Consider the following 18,548-nt stretch of genomic DNA (forward strand, 5'->3'; position numbering starts at 1 on the left):
TGGTCTTCCAACAATCTTGAAGGAGTTCCCAGAGATGCTTAGCACTTGTTGGCCCTTTTGCCTTCACTCTGCGGTCCAGCTCACCCCAAACCATCTTGATTGGGTTCAGGTCTGGTGACTGTGGAGGCCAGGTCATCTAGCGTAGCACCCCATCACTCTCCTTCTTGGTGAAATAGCCCTTACACAGCCTGGAGGTGTGTTTGGGGTCATTGTCCTGTTGAAAAATAAATGATGGTCCAACTAAACGCAAACCGGATGGAATAGCATGCCACTGCAAGATGCTGTGGTAGCCATGCTGGTTCAGTATGCCTTCAATTTTGAATAAATCCCCAACAGTGTCACCAGCAAAGCACCCCCACACCATCACACCTCCTCCTCCATACTTCACGGTGGCAACCATCTGTTCACCTTTTCTGCATCGCACAAAGACACGGTGGTTGGAACCAAAGATCTCAAATTTGGACTCATCAGACCAAAGCACAGATTTCCACTCGTCTAATGTCCATTCCTTGTGTTCTTTAGCCCAAGCAAGTCTCTTCTGCTTGGTGCCTGTCCTTAGCAGTGATTTCATAGCAACTATAGTTCCATGAAGGCCTGCTGCACAAAGTCTCCTCTTAACATTTGTTGTAGAGATGTGTCTGCTGCTAGAACTCTGTGTGGCATTGACGTAGTCTCTAATCTGAGCTGCTGTTAACCTGTGATTTCTGAGGCTGGTGACTCAGATAAACTTATCCTCAGAAGCAGAGGTGACTCTTGGTCTTCCTTTCCTGGGGCGGTCCTCATATGAGCCAGTTTCTTTGTAGCGCTTGATGGTTTTTGCAACTGCACTTGGGGACACTTTCAAAGTTTTCCCAATTTTTCGGACAGACTGACCTTCATTTCTTAAAGTAATGATGGCCACTGGTTTTATTTACTTAGCTGCTTTTTCTTGCCATAATACAAATTCTACCAGTCTATTCAGTAGGACTATCAGCTGTGTATCCACCTGACTTCTGCTCAACACAACTGATGATCCCTACCCCATTTATAAGACAAGAAATCCCACTTATTAAACCTGACAGGGCACACCTGTGAAGTGAAAACCATTTTCGGTGACTACCTCTTGAAGCTCATCAAGAGAATGCTAAGAGTGTGCAAAGCAGTCATCAAAGCAAAAGGTGGATACTTTGAAGAACCTAGAATATGACATACTTTCAGTTGTTTCACACTTTTTTGTTAAGTATATAATTCCACATGTGTTAATTCATAGTTTTGATGCCTTCAGTGTGAATGTACAATTTTCATAGTCATTAAAATACAGAAAAATCTTTAAATGAGAAGGTGTGTCCAAACTTTTGCTCTGTACTGTACATCCTAAATCTCTCCCACACACTAAATACCCTTACCTAAATTTCTCCCACACACTAAATAACCCCATCCCAAATCTCATTACACTAAATTCTAAATCTCTCCACAGCTAGATACCCCCAGCCTAAATCTCCCCACAATAAATACCCCCAGCCTAAATCTCCATGTACATGAAATACCCCTAAATGTTAAATACTCCTATCCCCACACTAAATCTACCCATTAAGGGTATGTGCACACGTCAGGATTTCTTGCAGAAATTTTCCTGACAAAAACCGGACATTTCTGCCAGAAATCCGCATGTGTTTTTTTCCGCGTTTTTTCATGCGTTTTTGATGCGTTTTTGGTGCGTTTTTTCCCAAATGGATAGAATAGCGGGAAAAACGCAGAAAATCCACAAAATTAATGAGCATGCTGCTTTTTTTACCGCGATGCATTTTTTTCGCGGAAAAAAGCGCATCATGTGCACAAAACATGCAGAATGCATTCTAAATGATAGGATGCATAATGTATGCGTTTTTAATGAGTTTTTATAATGTTTTTACCGTGAAAAAACGCGAAAAAACTGAACGTGTGCACATATCCTCAACCTAATCTTCTATGTCTTCAGCTCCACAGGAGCACTTCCCACGAGTGCTCTTCACACGCTTCTGCATGCTGGCGAGTGACGTCAGCAGCAATCACATGATCTGCTCATGCTGCTGATGTCGTTCTGATCCGTCTTTCAGAGCTTCAATTGTACTTGCATCTTTCTGACGCGAGAACAATTCACCACAGGGAGCCGGCAGGCTGCACATTCTCAGACAATGGTCAACTCCCAGTCCGGGGGACGGCAAAATGCAGCCACCAAGAGAGACACATCGGACCAGCACCTTAGGCTGCCTGACTGCGCTCCCCTGCCAGCACCGCCTGGGGCAGATTCCCCGCTTGTCATCCTCTAGATAGACCTCTGGCTTTTAGGTACCAAAATGAAATCCTTAGGGCCACTGTCAGACCGTACCATGGTGCAGCGGACCCAGGGTTCCTCCTAGTGCAGGACAATACTCGACCTCATGTGACCAGGCTTGGTAGGCAGTTACTGGATGATGACGGCATTGATGAGTCCATGATCCCTGTAATGTCCACACGGTGTAAGGAATTTAAGAGAGAGTAAGCTTTAACTGTAGTTTATTCTTCTCATTTCCTCCAGCACACAACATAACAGCAGCATAACATTTCCTCCTCAGGTCAGAACTGAAACTGAAACTCCTCTCAACTCCCGCCCTCGCTTTCTTAAAGAGACAGATCTAATTCTTATACATTACATCATCCCCTTTTTTTTTTTTTTTTATATACATATATTAACAACCTAAAACAAATATTGACAATGTAACAACACGAAAATGTCCAAGAAAAACCATATGTCTGTATTGTCTTATTCCCCTTTTTTTTTAAACTATATCTCTTCAATAAGTCTCGATGGAGCCCTTCTTTCCCGTGTAGGGTAATGTCTGCGTTCATTGGGGGTGTCCAGTGCTGATGGATCAGTCGCCTCTTGTTGGTCCTCTCCACCGTCGGGTATCAAATCTTCCACTGGTGGGAGTTCATTACCATTGTTCTGCGGTATGATTTTAAAATGTGAGGAATTTCGAGTGATGGAGTGTCCGTCTCGCTCAGCCGTGACCATACTGCCTTTTCTCTCAGTAACATTATATTTTGCAGGACTATATACAGCTGAGGTTTTGTTGGTTGATTTTTGACGCACAACAACCATATCACCTCTTTTGATGGCACATGGCTGTGCCCGTCGCCTTCTGTCTGCATAATGTTTCATGGCTTGCTTGTTAAAGAAATCCGTTGATCGCACTGAAGAGTCATTTGGTAAGGGATGACTGGTCACATCAGGGATCCGTGTACGAAGAGTTCTGCTGAACATTAGATGAGATGGCGCAGCATTAGTGGTGGAATGTGGCGTGTTGCGGTAATTGCGCAGGAATTTGTATAGTGACTGTTTCAGTGGGGTGTGCTCCAGGCTAGCTGCCTTGATTCGTTTCCCCATGGTGCGCATGAAACGTTCTACGATTCCATTAGCTTGCGGCCAGCAAGGTGTGATTTTTCTGTGGCCGAACCCCAAGTATTCAGAAAACTGTGCAAACACATGTCCATTGAATGGAGGTCCATTATCTGTTTTGACCACTCTTGGAATGCCATATGCAGAGAATATGTCGTCCAGTTCTGGTATGACACTATTAGCAGACGTTGAAGAGATGAATGAAATGACAGGGTATCTAGAATATTCATCAATTGTTACTAGAATGTATTGGCCATTTGGTAATGGTCCATATATGTCGACTGCCACTTCCTCCCATACAGCAGTGGGTAACGGAGACATTTGTAATGGCTCTGGAGTTGATGATGGAGTAATTAATTGACAAGTGGAGCAATGTCCAATCTTCTCTTCCACCAATTTATCCATATTTGGGAACCACACTTTTTCTCTGAGTAACTTTTTTGTGCCAACAATTCCTAGATGACCTTCGTGTGCTATCTGTATGACTAGGTTGCGCAAGGCCTTAGGTACAACCAGTTTGGTACCACGAAGGATGAGTTGATCTTCAGTGACTGATAATTCCTCACGTACATTTGAAAATAGTTTTAACTCTTTCAGATCAATCCCATCTTTAGGAAATTTTTTCTTTTGAATTTCATGCCACCTTCTATTTTGAATAATTTGTATTAAGGCACAGAGTGTCTTGTCACTTGTTGTCGTATTCACAAACTGATCAACAGAAAGTGCTTTTGGCATGGCGTGAGCTGCAACAAAGTGGATGTATTCTTCAATGGAGGAATGCACAGGTAAATCATCATTCGTGGGATGTCTTGAGAGATAATCAGCCGGATTGCTGTATTTTCCAGGTTTGTGAACAATCTTGTAATTATAGTCCTGTAGACGTAGACCCCATCGTTCAATCCGTGCTGGCATTTTAGCTCGGGGATTTCCAAAAATTGTAAGGAGAGCTTGATGATCTGTGACAATGGTGAAGGGAGCGCCATAGAGAAATAAGTGAAAGTGTTCACATCCCCAGACGACTGCCAAGCTTTCTTTTTCAGGTTGTGAATACTTTCTTTCAGTGCTTGTGTTAAAAATCGTTATTGCGCAAAAATATCTAATCAAGACTTAACCAGGTGCGTTATTCTTAAAAGAAAAATGTCATGATATTCTGACGAAAGTATAGTGGTTTATTGAATTATCCACCATCGCAGCAAAAACATAAAAAGTAGATGAAACAATTACAAACAGAGTGTCCATGTGTAGATATCAGCGCTTCTCCTGTTACTCATCTTTCCAGGGTCCTGAATGGTAGAAGTCATCTGTCTGTGTGAAAGTCTGAAGTCATCATGGCATGGAGTAGCTAACAGCTGTTGTTCCTCGTGTCTTGTCTCATGTCCATGGAGAATGATGGTGAAGGAAGGGAGGTGACCGTCCCACGTGACAAAAAGCCCCCCACCCCCTCCTAAGAGACGTTTATATATGGTTTCTACAGATCACGTGTCTTCTGTATATGGAGTTAACTTATACTCTGAGCTACATACACAGAAATAGCTTTTGATAGTGTCAGCAAGAAACCATGTGCTCGGTACAGAATAAAAATAAGAATAATTAATATTTAACAATTCCCCCTTTTGAGGGTGACAGACATTGATTGGAACCCTCAAAGTAAAATATTAATAAAATCTTCTTTCTTCTTTGGCAAAATGATGTAATAAATAATATTATTAATAATAATATCGTTATATGTTCTCAATAATATAATGATATGTAAATTCATGTTATGGTAAGCCGTGACTAATATTCATAAGTCTTCATTCCCTATTCTATACCAAATCTGGTAATTTCCCTAACTTATAATATCACAGCGTACCATAGCAATCAATAATATCCACATAATTATTAAATGATATTAAAATGGAGTTTATATTTGGAAAAATAAAATAATAATAATATATGATATATTATTAACCATATTCTTCATGTGATTGGACATTTTTATGTCATAGGTGTAATTTCTTCTTGAACCCATAGAAGTCAGTGTGTCTTTTATGTAACAAGTGCTGATATTTAGTATTAAAACTTTATTAATTTATGTTCAGTAGACCAATAATATGTAAGTATGTATAGCCATGAACCAAAATAAGAATATATATATATGAATAAACGAATGAATGAATGAATGAATTGTTGTATTTAACTCAGAATTGAAACATTTCTTATATAATGAAACCATATGATCACTATATTTGATCAAGCAATATTCTTGTATTAGACATTACTTTATGAAATATAGATTTTTCCTTGATGAAAAATAAGAATGAAAAATAAAAATTGAAAGAAAAGTGGAAAAAAAATGAAAAATAAAAATGAGCATATAATATAATTACATATTTAGCCAATTCCTATCCCAAAATGTAACTCTCTGTCGATTATCTGAAATGCTGTATTTAGTAAGGTCAGTTTTAACCCTATGGACTCTTTGAAGAGCTGCTGTGATAATGGAGTGTTCAGCTGAGCTCCCCCTGGGATACTCACCTGCTTCCGTCTGTCAGTCTCCGCCATCTTTAGAGACAGATCTGAGCCTTCAGATTTTAAATCTTTCAGAGAAATTTCTTTAATAGACTCCTGAATCTTTTCATAGGGTTTGTAGCAAATATGTAATTTTCTTCGTACTTCATAGATTTGATTTTGGAACAGGTTTGAAGATTTTGAGTTTGGCTTTTGATAAGATTGAATTCTGACTGGTTTCAAAAACTTAGTAAAATGTGTTTTCCTTTCAAGATTCTCGTGTTTTCTAGAAAAATCAAGGGATTGGGCGCATTCGTATAAAGAATTTTTCTGTGTAGCAATTGCACGAGATACAGGATTTAAGAATTTAAACTTGTTTACAAAACAATTTATCATGGATTGTTGATTCAAATTCGTACAGACCAATTTATAAATCCTTTCAAAAATGGCCATAAAAGTAAACGTACATTCTTCCCGGCCAATCTTCAATTTTAGAAGAATATCAAGATCTGGATAATTTTCTTTCAATCCACAGAAAATCAAAATTCTTAATCTTTCTACATCAGTCATCTTTTCGTGGAACTCATCAGTCTGCATTTTTAGTGAGAGTCTTCTGGAGAAGATTACCGGAAGCCAAATTTTAAACAAATTATTTCTCTGCACATTAGTCAAATCAAACTTATCAGCAAAACTCTCAAATATCTCTGAATTTCTGCACACATGGATTTTGTCATCATATGCAGGAATGATTTTGCATAATTTTAGCAGGATTTTCCTAGATTTAAGTTGGAGTTGGGCCTCTGAGTCGTCTATTTTTAAGGGCAATGGTACATCTGTCCCTCGTAGATCATCTTTGTCAATTGTCATGTCTCCTTCACTTCCTCCATCTTGTTTTTCATTTTGTGTCACAAAGTCAATGTCACTTTGGGTGGTCATCGTCATTACAGATACGTGTGTAACATCTTTCTCACTCTTCTCATTACAGTCAATCTTGGGAACATCATTTGTTTCCTTAGAAATTCTTTCTACACTGTCTTTTTTGGACTTCTCTGTCACAAACTCGTTAAATACATAAACCATATGTAAAATATTTTTAAGTTGCTCTTTTTCTTTTTTCTTAGACATTAGCTTACAATCTAAATTCAAATTCGCAGTTCTGCATTCTGAAAATAAATTAGACCAAAATATTTCTAAGCTAGATCCGTACAAACTTACAAAGTCTATCTGACTTGATTTAGCATATGAATTTATCAAATCCATTTGTCTTACCTTGAAATCTCAGCTTGTAGTTCCTTTGCTTTTACAACGCTGGGCTCCGGACTTCAGCACGGCTATTTTTAGCACGTCTGTTCTTCAGCACTACCAGTGCTTGCTGTCAATCCGTACAACACCTGTTAGTCTCCGTCATTCGTAGGTTCTTGTGAGATCTTTGTGACTTGAAATTTTGAAGTGGAATTCCTGAATACTTGCACAATCTAGCGGAACTCTTCTGTCTTCCCCCGTGTGCAAGAAGAAGGAAATTCACGCAAAAATAGCACAAAAAATCAAAACTGGCTGGCTAGGCCAAATGTTAAAAATCGTTATTGCGCAAAAATATCTAATCAAGACTTAACCAGGTGCGTTATTCTTAAAAGAAAAATGTCATGATATTCTGACGAAAGTATAGTGGTTTATTGAATTATCCACCATCGCAGCAAAAACATAAAAAGTAGATGAAACAATTACAAACAGAGTGTCCATGTGTAGATATCAGCGCTTCTCCTGTTACTCATCTTTCCAGGGTCCTGAATGGTAGAAGTCATCTGTCTGTGTGAAAGTCTGAAGTCATCATGGCATGGAGTAGCTAACAGCTGTTGTTCCTCGTGTCTTGTCTCATGTCCATGGAGAATGATGGTGAAGGAAGGGAGGTGACCGTCCCACGTGACAAAAAGCCCCCCACCCCCTCCTAAGAGACGTTTATATATGGTTTCTACAGATCACGTGTCTTCTGTATATGGAGTTAACTTATACTCTGAGCTACATACACAGAAATAGCTTTTGATAGTGTCAGCAAGAAACCATGTGCTCGGTACAGAATAAAAATAAGAATAATTAATATTTAACAGCTTGTTAAGCTTTTACTTGCATAAGAAATGATGTGGGGACTTTGATTGTCATCCTTGTATTGTGCTAAAATTGCACCCAGTCCCACGGGACTAGCATCCACAATCAGTTCAGTTCGAAGAGCTGGATCAAAATAGGCCATGGTGGTTGTTGAGCAGAGTTCCTTTTTGATTGTTTCAAAAGAGGCCTGACAGTCTTGGGACCATTGAAAAACGCAATTTTGTTTCGTAAGTTCCCTTAATGGAGTGCTGATTGTCGAAAAATTTGGAATATATCTAGCACAGTAACTTGCCATTCCAAGAAAAGAGCGCACTTCACTGGCATCCTGTGGAATTGAAGCTGCTCTGATGGATTCCACTTTCTTGGGATCAGGTCGTACTCCTTCCGCCGAGAAAATGTGACCATAGAACTCCAATGAATTTTTATCAAATTCGCATTTTTCTTTGTTTAAAGTGAGTCCAGCAGAGAGCAGACATTCAAAGATAGCATATAGAGCACGATTATGTTCAGCTTGAGTTTTCCCAAAAACCAGTATGTCATCACTGTAATTAAAGGCATTTGGAATGTTGAATGACGCTCCTTATCGTATCTTGAAAAATTTCTGCTGCTGAGCAGACCCCAAACGTCAATCTTTTGTATCTTCTGAGACCCACATGGGTGGAAAATGTTGTTAAGTATCTGGATTCTGGACTCAATTCTAATTGATGATAGCCCTTATTGAGGTCGAGCTTTGAAAAAAACAGTTGCTCCATTTAATAAATTAATAATGTCATCAATTGTGGGTGAGATGTGTCTTTCCCTTTGAATAGCAGTGTTGGGCAGGCGCATGTCAACACACAGTCTTACCTGCTCTGGAGTCTTTGGTTTTGGAACTACCACAAGTGGAGAGACCCACGGAGTGGGACCAGAAACAGTTTCAATGACATCATCATCCATGAGTAATTGGAGTTCCTTTTCTACCTTCTTTCTCAGGTGAAATGGAATACGTCTGTGAGCCTGGGCTACTGGACGGACACTGTCATCCACATGAAGATGCACTTGAGAGTCCTTTAATTTTCCTAATCCACTAAATAGGGAGGGAAAACTATTCACCATGGCTTGTACATCCAGGTCCGCAGGGTCGGTTATGGTATGAACAATCTGGATGAGTCCTAGCTTCAAGGCAGTGTGATAGCTGAGAAGACAGCCTCCGGATCCTTGTAATGTGTGAAAAGTGGTTTTCTGCCTATTTTCTTTATAGCTAAGTTCAGCATCAAATTGTCCCATTGTAACTAGAGGTGTTTTAGATCCATATGGGAAGATTTTAGTATGCACTTGCTGTAAGACTGGCTTTGTTTTCAACTGTTCATAAGTATTGCTGTCTATGATATCCACCGAAGCTCCTGTATCTATGGTAAAGGTGATATCCGTGTTGCAGATGGTGAGTGTAATACATGGAGATTGCACTGAGCCAGTGGCAGACGTCGTGAACACATAGTTCTCAGCCACAGACACTTCTCCTATATCCTGATTTACCATTTTTATATTTGCAGGCTTTGTCATTGGCAGAGACTTGTTGGGCGCTGATTTGCAGACAACTGCAAAATGGTTCCCTTTTCCACATTTACTGCAAGTTTGTCCTATAGCTGGACATTTGTTCATGTGGTGAGGGAAATCTTGTCCACATCTATAACATTTCTTCTGTTGCGGGGCCTGCTTGCCTTGTGCACTGTTATGTTTGAGATTATGCACATGTAAATTATCCCCACTCTCCATTGCACTTGCCTGATGATCTGCTATCTCTATAGCACGGGCCATCTTGAGTAAATCATGCAGAGAGAGATCCTGCTGCAGAGCTTTACGCCTTATGGTATTAGACGAGCAGGTGACAATTACTTGAGTTAGGATTTCATCATCTACATCAGTAAATGCACAGCCATGTGCTAGTTCTTTTAGCCGGGTGACATAGGTGTCTATGGATTCTTCTGGAAGCTGCTTAGCAATCCTGAACTTGTATCTTTCATATCTGATGTTTTGTTTAGGGTTGAAGTAGTCAGTGAGAGCTTTGGAGCATTTGCTGTACGTGTCTGTCTCCGCTGCTGGTAATGTGCTGTATATGTCATAGACTCCTGTGCCCGCACAATGCAGGAACACGGCTTTTTTTCTGTTCTCCTCTTTTATATCTATTGCTTCCAGGAAATTCTCAAATCGATTTAACCATTTTCTCCAGTTATGAGAGAGATTAGTGACATCAGTCATATCAAACTGTGGGAACATGTGCAAGTATTCAGCCATGATGGAGTCTCTCAGTGGCGCTGGCGTGTGAAGCAGTAAAGCAGTGGTCAGTACTCACAGTAGCAGGTGATTCAATCCCATCCTCGTCGCCAGTTGTAATGTCCACACGGTGTAAGGAATTTAAGAGAGAGTAAGTTTTAACTGTAGTTTATTCTTCTCATTTCCTCCAGCACACAACATAACAGCAGCATAAGATTTCCTCCTCAGGCCAGAACTGAAACTGAAACTCCTCTCAACTCCCGCCCTCGCTTTCTTAAAGAGACAGATCTAATTCTTATACATTACAATCCCCAGACCCAGATGCAGACCTGGTGCAACTTATGCAGCCACACATGATTCCAAGAGGTAAGGGGGGCACTACCACGTCCAAAGCAGGTGGTCTGTGTCCGCTCCTGCCCAGACCTGAATACAATTGTGAACCTCTAAAACATTATGTATCAATGTATCCAATGCTGGGGTCTGGGGGGCTGTGGTTGGTGTTACCCAAAAAATTAGGCTGCTTATGACTGTTAGTGAACAGCAGAGCGGCTATATTGGGCACTTATATTTTCTAAAATATCAGAACATTTCAGCTGCTTGACTATTATTCTCCCTGTAACAAAGGAAAATAAACTGAGCTGGGTAAATTTACATTACATAATAATTTAGCACAATAATGGTTGCTAAATAATTATACACACAGAGATATTCTCCATACATTTTTCTGATAACAAATACTGATGTAAATTACTGACCAAATACTGAACATGTGAACAAGGCCTAAGGAAGACACAACATCACTTTTATTTTTGCAAATGTTCAGGGTTCAGGTTTAATAACCTTCAGAACTAACCAGCAGCACTGTAGATGTTCAATAATAAAATTAATCATTAAAAATACAAATTGTGCACAAAGTGTATATATGTACATGTATACATCCTCAAAAGTTTGGTCCTGCATCCTTCAAATTTGCTATCATATCTATCTATCTATCTATCTATCTATCTATCTATCTATCTATCTATCTATCTATCTATCTATCATCTATCTATCTCTATCATCTCTCTCACGGTGACATCAGAATAAAACTGATGTCACAATTGATGTGATGACATCATCACATTCTATATTCCAATGTTACAGACTAAGGGAATCACTGCCTTACAGACTCCCAAGGGTGAGGTAGCCCCTTTTGTTTTTCGTGACAAACGAAGCAAAAATTTTTATTTTAAAATGGATAAAGAGAGAAGAAGAGCCCAAAGAGATCGGGTTCTGAGAGAGAGGAGAGGAATAAATGAAGAGCAGGTACCATTGTTCGCTTTAGGGCGAAAAGACTTTATTCTACCGGACATGGACACTGACGCCTCAGAAATGGCGTCCAAATATCAAAATCTGGAAAAAATGAGAAAAACCAAAAGACATGAGATCCTTACAAAGAAAAGGAATATGGAGAACCTCATGGAGTCTCACTCTGCAGCCTCCGCTGAGCTTCAGAGGGCCATTCTTATTTCCTTAAAAAAAATTGGAGATCTGGTCCCTGAAATACGGAGGAGGAACAAAGATGCCATCCTCAATAAGCGGAGAAACATCAGCGCAGAGTTAGAGCTGGACGAGGTTCTCCAGGAAACACCGAGACATGTCACATCCTCCAGATCTGAACGTCTGGAGACACCAAACCTACAAAGAGCGGCAGCCCAGAAGAGGATCAGGAACAGCAGAGACTGGGTTGTCCAACGTAGCACACGTCCCATCTATGCCAAACCTATTATAAATGGGAATGGTGCATTACGGAGCAACAGGACATCAGCTGAGAACATCTCCATCCCAGAGAACAAACAGCTGAGTGATTCTCCACCAAATACACCACTGGATAAAGAGGAACCAGGTAAGATGGAAACTGCTCTGTATAATAAGACTGGGGTGAGGGGGATTATACTCAGAATATTATGTACTGCCACAATTATCAAAAGTGCAGAAAAACTGTCCTTGTCGTCCTTAGCAACCAATCACTATGCGGCTTTCATTATTCCATAGAATGTGAAGAAATGGAATCTGTGCTGTGATTCGTTGCTATGGGCAACAGAGAAGTTTTGCTATAGAACAGTTTTGATAAATGAGATTTCAAATATTAGACATTTCCTGCTAATTTACATAGTTCTGCCTAAACCTGTATTATATGCTCTGGAGCTATATTTGTTAACCCTTTTTGACCTGGTAACTGTCCCTTTTTTCCTTACTCCTTATAAAGCCCATAACTAGCTCTTGTTTAGTTTTTCTGCCAATGTATCTGTATGTGGACTTGATTTTTAGTGAACAGAGCTGTAGGTTTGAACACTATTTATTTTATCATTAAATGTTCTGGAAAATGGGGGAAAAGATTCAAAGTGTGGTAAAATTGTGGGAAATAAAGTGATTCTTCCATTGTTTTTTTACTGTGATCATTGAGTGGTAAAAACGACCTCACAAATGTTTCTCCACGTCTGTTACGACTGCGGTAATGCTGAACATGCAGAGGGTTTCTTTTTACTTAAGTGGTGAAGGAAAATTAGGAATTTTATAAAAATGGCTAAAAAATGGTTTGTGTCCCCATATTGTGAGATATTGTATCTTTTTGATTTTGATAGCTGGATGGAGCTGTTGAGGGCTTTTTTTTGTGGGTCGAGTTGTAGCTTTTGTAGATACCTCTCTTGCGTAGACAGGACATTGTGATATCTTTTCATTGTAATTTTTTAGGTGGGTACAGCGCCTTTAAAAAAAAAAAAATCACAACTCCGGTGTTTCAATTTTTTTTCTTATTTCAGCGTTTACCAGTTGGGTTAATTAATGTTATATTTTTATATATCAAACTTGTCAAAAAATCACTTGCACTATATATCGTGATAGAACTGTATATAGCTAAATTAATATGACGTTAAGCCAGGCTGGTCTTAACAGGAGGAAAAGGCAGAGGCTTTCAGAAGGCCCAGGTAGTCATTTCAATCAAATGTCTACTTTCAGTCATGTCCTGGGGGCCAATTGCATGCTGGGTCACGCAACTCAGCAATCTCCTCATTTAAATACCATTGTCAGCATTGAAATGGTTAAGCAGCAGTAATCAGAGAACGCTCTGGTGGTTGCAGATATATGCAGATGGCCGCTATGTAATACAGCAGGCATATACCTGGCATGGTGCATGCTCAGCTCCTGAGCCCGCTCCATGCATTTGCTGCACAACATGATAAACATTTCCATTATGTGTTCACTAAGGGTTAATAAATTTTGTATTATCTCTGCAGATGGAATGGATAAGACACCCCACGACACATCAGACATGCCGGCACAAGGCCTTGGTGATGCCAGTGTACAGATTTCTCCACAAAGAGAACTGGTCTACATAGACCCACCTATGGACCTTTACAGTCTCGAGTTCTGGGAAGATCTTGGAAAAGGAAGCTATGGAAAAGTAAGTGCCAATTTATATTTGTCCATGTTCCTCAATGTATCCTGCACAGATACACAGGAGGGATGTACTTATTAATTACAGGATGTTCATATGTAATGATACGTGGGATAAACTAGTGACCTATTACACAGTAATAGATGGGAGTTTGGTCTGATCTGTTGTGATTTTTCTCCAGGTCAGCTTGGCATCAGATCCGGTCAATGAAGGACTGCTGGCCGTGAAGTTCATGGACAAGAGTTCTTGTGAGGACATCATCTCCACAGAGCTAGAAGTCCTGAGAATGGCTGATGGGAGCCCCTACCTAATGTCCATGAGGGCGTTTATGGAGACACCGACGGAGTATGCAATAGCCATGGACTATATGGCCGGAGGAGACCTGCTTCACCACATGAAAGATTCAGTGCTGTTTAACTCAAAGACAATAAGGTAGATGTCTTATACTGAATCTTAATAATCCGCTGCCCGCACATTGTAGTCCTAGAGCAATGGACAATGAAAACAAGAGCAAATAATGACGTGAAAAGGACACGTGTGTGATCTCCTCATGTTCTCTGTATGATTGTGTATGTAACCACTCATCCACCCTTTACTTTCTACTCCACAGACTCTTTGCGGCAGAGATGGTGTGCGGACTCCAATATCTGCATGAACACGGCGTCATACATAGGTAATCATTTCACCTCCATAAATCTGTCACCTGTGACTCTCTGTTGTCTCCTTACATATCTATTGTAGAAAGTTCTTGTCATGAATTATCCTCACAATCAGTGTCTGCTCCTTCTCCCTGCAGTGACCTGAAGCCAGAGAACATCCTCATCCAAGACACCGGACACATCAAAATCTCAGACTTTGGCCTATCAGCCATTAATGTGTCTGAGCGTGACATAGTACTGGAGTACTTTGTTGGCACCTTGGGTTACATAGCTCCTGAGGTAAGGAACATCCCTGTGTGATTGGTGCCGATAGTAGGACTGAGGGATAATCTGATCCCAATGTATCCTGCTCACATCTAATCACAGACCGGTCCTCGTAGTCTCTGTGTGTAATTCCCCTTCCCGGTATATTCAGCTTCTCTCCAATCTCATGTCCCCACAGATAATGGACGATAAAGGATACAACCATCGGGCAGACTCCTTTTCCTTTGGCGTCATCCTATATATGATGAGTGTAGGGGACTATCCATTTTACAGCAGAGGCACACTGGACGAATACCACCAGTCACTGTATGAAGACATCCCTTATTTTCCACCAGGGATGTGCATTAATACCATGGCCATCATAAACGGGGTGAGTAACATCAGATGGATAAGGATCATGAGGGATTACAAGAATACATAGAAGATAAGAGGTGGACAGTCTATAGACATTGTGTAATGACTTAATCAGTAATAATATATGATATAATGACTAATGGTCTCTTTCATTTTTTAGCTTCTCTGCAAAACTCCATCTGCCCGATTGGCCATAAAATCATCTATCAGATCCCACCCGTTCTTCCACTCCATAGACTGGAGCGATGTGGAGTGCGGCAGATCCGAGCCACCATTCCCATATTACTATGTAAGTACAACACATACAGACATCCATAGTGTTGTCACTACCCAGTAACACACTTACCCACTATACCCTTTATTGTTATATCCCCCCAGTACACTGTATATACTGAATGTGAGGAGCTGATTCTCAGACGTGTGTATTTCTCTTCTTACAGCAGGAGTATTAGGCTGATAACAATCAGCCCCATTCAAGTAACATCCAGGAATGAAGATTTACATTAATCGGATAAGACAACAAACTGGACTTTCTCATTTACCGGACTGTGACAAACCTACCGAGCTTCCACCACATAACATCCACGTAGATTTGAGCAGCAAACATCCAGGGATTTATTCCGATCGCCATATTTGGGGTCAGGAAGGAATTTTTTTCCCTTGATATGAGGATAATCCAACAATGAGTCCTCAGGGTTATTTTTCGCCTTCCTCTGGATCAACAAAGCAAGTAATTAAAGGCTGAAATTGAAGGACTTCTTTCAGCCAAACTTGCTATGTCACCATCTGGACGACTCATCAACAATGTTGTGGTAAAGAGAAGACTACTAGATATGGACAGACAGAAGGCAGCGGCTGCTCCTTCACCAACCAGATATGGACACAAAGAAGGCAGCGGCTGCTCCTTAACCTACCGGATATGGACACAAAGAAGGCAGCGGCTGCTCCTTCACCTACCTGATATGGACAGACAGAAGGAAGCGGATGCTCCTTCACCTATGCGATATGGACAAAAAGAAGGCAGCGGCTGCTCCTTCACCTACCGGATATGGACACAAAGAAGGCAGCGGATGCTCCTTCTCCAACTTGGCCATGTACATACAGAAGGAAGCGGATGCTCCTTCTCCTACTTGGCCATGGACAGACAGAAGGCAGCGGCTGCTCCTTCACCTACCTGATTTGGACAGACAGAAGGAAGCGGATGCTCCTTCACCTACCCGATATGGACAGACAGAAGGAAGCGGATGCTCCTTCACCTACCCGATATGGACACAAAGAAGGCAGCGGCTGCTCCTTCACCTACCTGATATGGACAGACAGAAGGAAGCGGATGCTCCTTCACCTACCCGATATGGACAGACAGAAGGAAGCGGATGCTCCTTCACCTACCCGATATGGACACAAAGAAGGCAGCGGCTGCTCCTTCACCTCCCGGATATGGACACAAAGAAGGCAGCGGCTGCTCCTTCACCTACCGGATATGGACACAAAGAAGGCAGCGGATGCTCCTTCTCCAACATGGCCATGTACATACAGAAGGAAGCGGATGCTCTTTCTCCTACTTGGCCATGTACATACAGAAGGAAGCGGCTGCTCCTTCTCCTACGTGGCCATGGACAGACAGAAGGCAGCGGCTGCTCCTTCACCTACCTGATATGGACAGACAGAAGGAAGCGGATGATCCTTCACCTACCCGATATGGACACAAAGAAGGCAGCGGCTGCTCCTTCACCTACCGGATATGGACACAAAGAAGAAAGCGGATGCTCTTTCTCCTACTTGGCCATGTACATACAGAAGGAAGCGGCTGCTCCTTCTCCTACATGGCCAAAGACAGACAGAAGGCAGCGGCTGCTCCTTCAGCTACCAGATATGGACAGACAGAAGGAAGCGGATGCTCCTTCTCCTACTTGGCCATGTACATACAGAAGGAAGCGGCTGCTCCTTCTCCTACATGGCCATGTACATACAGAAGGAAGCGGCTGCTCCTTCACCTACCCGGCCATGGACAGACAGAAGGAAGCGGCTGCTCCTTCACCTTCCTGCCCATGGTCATACAGAAGGCCATATGGTTGATCGATGCTGTAGGAATCCAGGAAAACTCCAACTACACAGATCACATGTCACACATTCCTGCTCTTCTCCTCTCTGTCATGTGTGATCCAGACCTGGATGTCCAAAATCGGCACAAGTGCAACCAAGGCCCGAGGAGCGGAATCATCATCATCTGCTCCTTTCTACAGAAAGTCACTGTATCTACAAACTTTCTTTTTTATATCTGCATAATATTAACAACTTTTATGCAGAAATAAATATATAAACATCTATGTTGCTTTTGGTTAGATTCTTCTCATATACAGACCTGCATTTTGGTATTTTTTATTACTATCATGATCAGGGCTGGGACAAATTATTTTTGTGCCTTAGGCAGAGAAGGCAAAGGTACACCCCCCAAAGCAAAGGAATCGGTTAGAAACTATGGTAACAGGACCCCCTATCGCAGCACCTAACACTCTGATCGGTCAGGTAACAAGCTTTGATGACCATTTCCACTACATTTGTTACCTTTCTCATCAAAAATACCAGAAAAAGTGAAAAATTTTGGTGTACCTGTCACGCACGTGCCCAGACTGGTTGGCGCGGGCATACGGGGGTGTGGCCCCACTTGACCACAGACCAAACTTCCCTGGAAGGGGCGTAACTAAGTAGCTTCCTAGGTGTTCGCTGGAGCCTCTGATGGTGAGGTCAGACTTGTGCAATAGGAAGCTACCAGGTGCCACTCCAGGGTGTTGTCTGGCTGTGGCTGCTGATCCCACTAAGGAACGGAGCGGGCATGGCTGGCACTCTGGCTGACAGGCGGGCACGGCTGGGACACAGGCAGGCAGACGGGTACAACAGAGACACTGGTGGGCAGGCGGACACGGCTGGCTCTCTGGTAGGCAGGCGGGTACGGCTGGAACATAGGAAGAACCGGTAGGGACCGGTCTGCAGGCAGGTATGTGAAACAAGTTGGAACCTGTTCAGACAGGAGGACTAAGTAACAAGTAGAAGGTGGAACTAAGAGAAGAGAAGGAGAAGGCAGAGCCAAGGGCGGAGCCGCAAGAGGCGGAGCCAAGGGCGGAGACGCTGGAGGCGGAGCCAAGAGCAGAGACGCTAGAGGCGGAGCCAAGAGCGGAGACGCTAGAGGCGGAGCCAAGAGCGGAGACGCTGGAGGCGGAGCCAAGAGCGGAGATGCTGGAGGCGGAGCCAAGAGCGGAGACAAGAGCAGAGACGCTGGAGGCGGAGCCAAGAGCGGAGACGCTGGAGGCGGAGCCAAGAGCGGAGACGCTGGAGGCGGAGCCATGAGCGGAGACACTGGAGGCGGAGCCAAGAGCGGAGACGCTAGAGGCGGAGCCAAGAGCGGAGACGCTGGAGGCGGAGCCAAGAGCAGAGACGCTGGAGGCGGAGCCAAGAGCAGAGACGCTGGAGGCGGAGCCAAGAGCAGAGATGCTGGAGGCGGAGCCAAGAGCGGAGACGCTGGAGGCGGAACCAAAAGCGGAGACGCTGGAGGTAACGCCAAGAGCGGAGACGCTGGAGGCGGAGCCAAGAGCAG

This window comes from Ranitomeya imitator, chromosome 9, assembly GCF_032444005.1.
Source record: "Ranitomeya imitator isolate aRanImi1 chromosome 9, aRanImi1.pri, whole genome shotgun sequence".
NCBI classification, from domain to species: Eukaryota; Metazoa; Chordata; class Amphibia; order Anura; family Dendrobatidae; genus Ranitomeya; species Ranitomeya imitator.